This window comes from Apis dorsata, unplaced genomic scaffold, assembly GCF_000469605.1.
Source record: "Apis dorsata unplaced genomic scaffold, Apis dorsata 1.3 scaffold_163, whole genome shotgun sequence".
In the NCBI taxonomy this organism is placed as follows: Eukaryota; Metazoa; Arthropoda; class Insecta; order Hymenoptera; family Apidae; genus Apis; species Apis dorsata.
Window position 1 is genome coordinate 308,496 of NW_006263452.1, and position 8,306 is coordinate 316,801.

Genomic DNA, 8,306 nt, shown 5'->3' on the forward strand with positions numbered 1-8,306 from the left:
GTTGGCGTTGAATTGTTAACAACGCTCGCAAGAAACAACCAACCGGACGTTGCCAACCACGGGCGTTGGACGGGCGAAATCGAGCGAGTGAGATATGCAGAGGGAAAGAAGAAGGCGAGGGGGGAAACGGGACGAGAAAAATTCGAGTTAATTAGAATACCTCCCGTGGAAATTAATAGTCCCGTGTCTGCAGCTTAGTTAGCTCGATGAACGAGACAAGATTCGGTTGAAATATCGCCGGGTATAACGAGACGAATATCGTTCCCCGTTTCGGAGAGAATTAGCCTTACCTCTTTCTCTCTCTCTCTCTCTCTCTCTCTCTTTTTCAGTGCTGTGATATCTCCGAAAATAGAAAAAAATCTAAAGGAAAAAAGGGACGGAAAAAAGCGCTTTTCACAACTGAAACGTCCGGATTCAATATTTCAGACGTCTTTCTAGGGTTTAAAAAACAACAGCTCCCAGCGAAAAGTGAGTTGGAACGAAAAAGCATCGGTTTGGACGAACGAGCGCTCTTTGGAGATCGTTAAACGACCCATTACACGTGCTTCACGTGCGATCGCGTTGTAAACGTTATTGAAAATCTCTGGGTCGAGTGGTGGCGCGAATCGCGACCACCCCTTGCTTCGTGTACCGGCCATCGATCGACCCTTGTGTTCCATCCCCCTCTCTCCCTCGCTAATGCCCCACTTTTATGGACTTCCGTAGTCTTTATTCCACTGTCGAGGATGTAGCTTTGATGTCTTTACGAGGACGTCGCTCGACCAAATAAACGAAACGAGAACATATGGAGATGGATCTTATGGGGCCGCGATCCCCGTGATTATTTCCATCCACCTTGCGATTTTTATCCATCTTCCTCCCGCGTTGATATTCATTTTCAGAAGGGAAGAAGGGAGAGGAATAGTTCTTTCGACCAAGAGATTTATACTTATATAAATTCTCGTCTCTTCCGAGATTTCCCCCCTCCATTTATTAATTTTAAGCGCATCAATTGGAATTTATTATTCGTTATTTGTAGCGCTGAATTCGATTGAAAAATTTATTTACGGTGTAATAATGGGTTTTGAATTTTCCATTCTTGGGATACGTTCATGATAATTTATAAAATGATAACTGATGGTCATAAATTGACGAATTATATCGTCGTAGATTTTAGAATCCTTTTTTAAAATGAAATAATTCTATGGATATTTTATTCCTTGTAATTTGTTATACATATAGCAGGCGAGACAGGGCGGGTAATATAATCGGACACGAGATGATTTTACACGGGGAGGGGAGACGTCAAAAAAGATTAGAATAACATTTTTTCATTTGAGGCTTCGTTTTCGAGTTGAAATTGAGTTTGAAAACTTGTCGAACACGATAGAATTTGGCCAATTTCCGACCGGATACCTACTACTGGATTATTGGTGGAAGATTATTCCACGTGCGAAAATAAAAAGCGTGGAATAACATTTTTTCTCTCTCTCTCTCTCTCTCTCTCTCTTCCTTTCTTTTTTCGAAATCAGAATATTTTTCACCTAATCTACTTGTTATCTCATCGAACGATCCACGCACATTCATCCACGCAGACTATTATTACCAAAACAAACAGTGGCGAAGTTTATATAATATATAAACACGGATAATAATCCTCGCGTATCACGATTCTCCCGTATTTACATTTAGATTTGGACGCAACACCAGACCGAATTAACAATTACGCAAGAACACGTAACCCACTACACATCCCGAATTAAATAAAATAAAATCTTCGCGATATTCCGCCCAGTTATGCCCGTCGCGTTTTTTAACGAATGAACGTGATCGGCATTCGACGAGATCGAGGGTTTTCGAAGTGACGAAATACTCGTCCACTCCCCCGCAACGATAAAACCTCTCAACTATTCAACTAAGTACGCCCATAACGGGACCATCGAAAATGAAAATCTCGAGAATACGATCGGACGATAAACGAGATCGTCGACCGGCAAAGGAGAGGATCTCGAACGATCGTGACAATGACCAAACCCACAAGATTCTTCCTTTCCCTTTCTTTCTTTATCATACCACCACCGTGGAACCACGCCTTCCTCCTCCCAAGAAGCGTGGGGAGGAGGGAAAACGCAATGATTTGTGATACGCCTCGGAGCGGAAACACGAATAGCCCGCAAGACGAATAGCTAACCTAACGTGGGATTGGGATTTTTTTAAATTTCCCCCGGGAGGGAGGGGGAAGGAATCGCGATACGTGGGAAAAACGGCGATCCAGGATCCTGGATTCTGGGCATGGATATCGCTCGATTGACCGCTCCAAGTCGAAGGATCGAGTCGAGGGGAACGTAAAAGGGGCAACGATACGGCGCGAAGTAAAGTAGAAAAGCGTCAGAAGTCTGTTTCCAAGCCCCTTTTTTTATTTACACGGGTTGTAAAATACTGGGCCGCGACACCCTTCGAGGGTGAATGTATTTAATGGACGTCGCGAAAGTGTTTTTGTATCGAGAAATCCCTATTTCGAGGGGAAACATTGACATTAAGAGCGAGGAGTCGAGCGTTAAGCCGCGCGTTCGCGGAAAATTGTAACGTTTCCCGAGCATTTCCTTTGCAATTCTGTCTTAAGATCTTTTAAGTTCCGAAGTTGGAATTTTTTTTCCAATTATTTCTGGAAAGTGGAATATTGATAAATCGAATTAATTCTCAAAATTATTTAATAGCATCGTTTCTTCGTTGAAGAATAATTTCCTGAACAATTCCACGTTTTTTAAACTTATCGTAATAAAAGAATAATTAATTTCTCAATAGTTTACGATTGAGAAATTACACGAAAATGGACAAATCATCCTATGGTAAAAATCAAACGCGCGAAACTTTCGCCAATGGAAGCATTCTCGAATATCACAACGACCGTTCGTAGCAAGAAGAAGAAGAAAGGCGTTTCGGATACGCGCGCACCGGCTGTTTCTATTTCCAGAAAGGAAATACGAGGGAGGCAACGTTACAGGAGAAAAAACGCGCTCTCGCCTCGCACCTCGTTGCAGCAAAAATAACCAAGCCACGAGAAACAATAACTCGAGCCACGCGTCGTATCCAGTTTCGCGAAACTGAGAGAATCGTTAAGAAAACATTCGTCGGTGGCAATTTCCACGCGCGGAGAGAGACACGCAAAATGGAACCGGTTCGATCGAATCGTCCATCCCCGTGGAATCGTGGGGGGAGGGAATCGGTATTTCCACGATTTGCCGGCCTGGCCGTGGACGGAATTCAGAAGAAAGACGAAGCTCCTCGAGCTTGTCTTTCGCCCCAACGATTATAGGCGAACGGGCGCGGCTCGAATTTCGCTTCTTGCACGAGCTGCATCATCCGATGCTCGCGATATTGCGTATTCCGGCCACGTATTCGACGCACTCGACGCGTATACCTTCAGGCATTCCAAACCTCCTCGAGGAGAGGAGGCGTGATCGTCGAGAAATCGTCTATGCGTTACGCAGCGAGAGAATCGCAGAGAGGCGAAAACGCCAACGGAATATTTGTTAAAACGAATGGTTTCCAAGTTTCTCGAGCGAATACCGCGAATACCACCAGCTTCCAATCGACCAGCCAATTACTCGAAATAAATTAGAAATTATTCTTGGGAATATATGATAGGGTAGTGACGAGGAGGGTGGTTGAGGGATAATCTCTGGATGGGTCCATCCAGAATGCTTCCAATCCACGTGTGGTGCACGTGAATCGAAGAAACGTCTTGGACGAGGTAAATAAATTTAAGACTCGCGTGTTTTTCCAGCGTCAGCCGGTTCTCCGGCCCGCTCTCCCTTCGACTCGATTCTTTTATTGCCCTCGGGTTTATGAGAGCCCCGCTGCTGTTTGCCGATCGAACACGCTTTTTACGTCGGCCAGAGGCCACGATTCCTCTTGGTGAATGCAAAATGCTAGCCCGCCCCCGATTTTTCTCGCCTTTGAAATATAAAAATATTCCCGATGAAAAGAAAAAAAAAATAGCATCGAGAGATCGATCAGTGGATATGATATCGCGAGCAGTAATTGTTTCGCTTCTCACCTACTGTTTCCGTTCACGCGGTGACTCATTGACAGCTGCTCGACCGATCAACGTTTAGATATATCGCGGATAGTAATCTAGGCCAGCGCTGTTTTCGAAGCGATGGCAGTTTGAAACGTCACCAAGATCGATCCAATCAAGAGAACTGAGCTAAGCGAGCAGAATCTCTTATTCTATTCTATTATAGATACATTTATATCCAAAATTTACGACTTTGGAGTTCGACAATAAAAATAAAAACTGTATATTTGGAAGCGCGATATAACAGCTAAACTAGTTCACGGAGAAATTTGTCGAAACTCTCCTCCCCCTCCTCCTTCTTCTGTTGCCTTAAAAACGATTTTGAATAAGACTTTTCGCGAATACAAATTTGACCTCCGATAAACCTCGAAATATCTACTAAATTGGAAAATGAGAAATTGGAAAATTGGCTCGATGAAGCGGTGAACAATCGAGAGATCGTTCTTCATCGCTCTTGACCCTTTCCGGAAAATTAGCAGGGATTGTATCGAGCGCTGCTCGATGATTGAAAAGTTAACGAGGGGGAGGAGAAAGCGGCTCGAGGGCGCGAATTAAAAAAGCAGTATATTTTTCAAGAGAATGGAACGAGCGCGCCACTTGGCCGCGATATGGTGATCCGATAGGAGAAGCGCGATCCGCGTCGCCGATAACCGAGTCACGAGCGGGCGTAAATCCAGAAACGAGACGGGTAACAGAGTATTATTATTCTACGCCTGTCGATCGACTATACCGCTGCCGTTGAAAGCCCTCGTCTATCCTCGACATTTGCCACGAAAAAATAGTCGGCTGTACAACACCGGAGAGGAAAACCGATCGGTGATTACCGCGAGCTCATCCGATTCCTCTCATCACGTGTATGGAATTCAATCGACTTGTCCGTCCTCCTTAATTATTTCGAGCACAGAAGAAGCTCGAAATACGTGAAATCACGCGTCTCGTTCTTGCATTTTTTTTTTTAATACGATGCTACGATGCTGATTTCTTTCAATCAGAAATAGCTTCGGATCCGAAACTGTGAGAGAATCGATGGAAAAAAGGAGATCGCGTGAAATAATTGAGCAATGAATGATCCTCCTTCCTTCTATTCATCAAATCAACCTCGTGTGTTTTTCCCATAGAACATCGATTCAACGAAACAATCAGCCAAGAATTTAACTCGCTATCGTCGCTTTAACTCCATCGAAAATTCGTCCCCCGATAAAAAGGGGTTGGAAGGGGACGGCGGAGTCGCTGGAACGAGTTGAAGGCGAGGTCCACGGGCGGAAACGGTCCAGCTTACGGGGTAATTATTTTTTCAACCGGACGGAAGGGGCGGTGAGAGGCAAGGGTGCTCTCTCTCTCCCTCTCTCCCTCTCCAAAGGTAGAACAGAAGGGTGAAAATAGAAGAGGGGAAAGGTTGAACGTACTCTGTGTCTCTCCTCTGTAAATACGCCTCGTCCAGGCGACGCGTGTACACGTGTGCGCGCCACGTTACACGCGCACGATCCACGGCACGGACAAGAGAGCGAGCTCTCGCGCGCGGCACGCAGCTGGTTTCAAGCTGGTGAAAGCAAAAGAGTACATGAAAGAAACGTTAATTACTGCATTACTGGCTAGCCAACCGTAAAATGTACTACAGCTCGCGGCGTCGTTCTAGCACTAGTGCGCCCGTAACAGCGAGGGTAAATGCGAAACAAAGTCCCCGGCCACCGGAGATGCGTCCGAATAATACGCTCCAGCTGCCTCGACGAGGAATTAAGGATAAACGAATTACGCATAGACCGTCGAACGTGCCTACCCACCGCACGGCAAATTGCACCGGTGTTTGCCCTTACCTATGACGACCACCACCCCCTTCCCTCTGCCCTATGCTCCACATGGAGGAGGCAGCAGACCCGTCGTTGTCGTCGTCGTTTCTTTTGGGGACGTCTTTTCGAGCGAACCTCGTTTAAATGGATTTTTAACGTGTATTTAATAGTGTAATAGAGGAATTTTACGTATTACATAGAGAGAAAGGAGAGAAATTTTCGTGTATACGATTTATAAATATGGTTCGAGAGAGTAGTTTAGTTGGATGCTCGTTTCTTTTCCGGTTAATTAAAAGAACTGATCGCTCCGGGGGGAAAAAGAACGGGGTTTATTATTCTTCTCTGTGTCCAATAATTCTTCTTTACGGAGAGGGGAGGGGAACGAGAAGGCTCGTTGCAGCGTGAATCCTTGCCGACCGCGTCGGCATATAAAAATAAAAGCGGCCTCTCTCGTTCGAGGATTCCGGTTCATTTCGGTCGAGGCGAAATTCGCGTAAAACGCGCGGTGCACAGCGCGTTCCGACAATAAAGCCAGCCTTAATAACTTTTTGTTTGCCAAATGGCGCGAGAGAGTGGACGATTTCGTCCGTCCTCGAATTTTCTTCCTTCTCTCTTTTCTTTCTCAAGGGGAGGAAAAAAAGGGGAAAGAGAGAAGGACAGAGGGTAATTTGAGTCTCGATGTTTGACCAATTCTTGAACAACGGACAAAGTAATAACGCGGGGAAGACCGACCCCCTCCCCTTCCAGACACCGTGGATGCCTGCTGCTGTTCCAAGGGTGGTTCGCGAGGAAAGAAAGAAAGAAAGAAAGAAAAGAAGGAGAAAAAGAAGTAAGGGCAGACTATAAAGCGGTATTAAATTGATACAGTGACTTATTTTTATTTGCCGGGGAAAAACTTCGCCGCCGAATTAATTCAAATCTATGGCCCCTTTCCCGTCCTGTGCGTATTATAAAAGTTCTTCTGCGAGCAAACTCAAACCCCGCTGCACACCCTTCGCTCTCCTCTTTCTCTCTCTCTCCCTCCCCCTTTTCACGGTGTCCCCTTTTTCTCTCTTTCTCTCTTACTTGGAGTCTGCACCCTCCCCGTACACGCACGCGTACACATGCTTATAAGCTTATAAAATCGCAGTTTTTTTTCTTTTCTTTTTTTGTATTCGCACTTGTATACGTGACTGTAACTTCAACGAGGCTCGCGTAGATGGAACACGGGGTTAAGTATGTTCAAGGATTCACCGCCCTCGGGACATGTTTTGCACGCACCAGAACGCAGCTTTTTCATAACCACGTGCCAGCGGATAAAGCACGGGGTAGGAGAGGGAGATATCCTCACCACCACGTTCCGTTTGATTTATTTACCTGGAGAGAGGCGTGCTCCCAGGCTAGACTCCTCTTCGGGGAATACCGAAGGGATAACCGAGTTATCCGAGTCGATCGTTTAATAAATAAAAGCGCGTCGATCTCGTGAAAAGTGAAACTTGAACAAGCGAGGGCGAACTTTCGTCGAAGGATATATTTTCTTCGGTCCGCGACCGAGAGACGAAGCGGAAACGGATGTGAGAAGAGGGTACGGAGCCCGAATACCGAAATAGAGAGAGAGATAGAGAGAGAAAGAAAAAAGTAAGGAGACGACCCTCGTTGGAAATACAATCACGAAGAGTAGTAGCTCGAGGGTACACGATTTACACGATCGGAGAAGATGTATTAACGAAGATAAGTAGGGGGATACCGCTTCTACCCAACTTCCGGTCGCGTAATTTCCTCGATGACGGTATGCGCCGTCACGCGTCGATCGACCCTGAGATTCGTCCAAGAATTTCTATTACGTGGAAACGCGTATTATACAACATATGAATGCAAATCCGCACGACGATCAATCGATTTCGAGTAATCGATCAAAGAAAGAAACTTTCTCGTTCAAATTAGACGGCGAAATTATCGATCGACGATATTTACAGACGAGAGTTAAACGGCAAGAAGGCCGAACCGATTTCAAGCCTCTCTGGGTGGGACCTCGAGTTGAAAGGGCTATTCAGATGAAATTGAATAAGCCTCGAAAGCCGATTGCTATTTCTATTCAAACAGTGTGCCTTACATCGGAATATCCCGACCAAGTACAAAACAAATATTAACACTGATCTATACGGTTCTATATATGTATATATATATATATATGAATAAGAAAGTGGAGAGTGGCAGGGCCTTTCATAATCGACCTTGATGGAACACGAGCACCCTGTTCGAGGAGAAGGCAAAAGAAGAGGCGCGTAACACGGACGATTGGTGCGCGGGTTTCGAGAGACGTGGCAGACTGCGAGCTCGCGAAAACACCTTTCGACCCACCCTTGAAAAATCATTAACGCGGCATATGTAACTAGAAGGGGTCGCGACATCTTTCGGTATTCGTGTCTCGGCTCCTTGGAGGACACTCGGCGCCTTTGAAAGCTCCGGGCCGCTCTCTC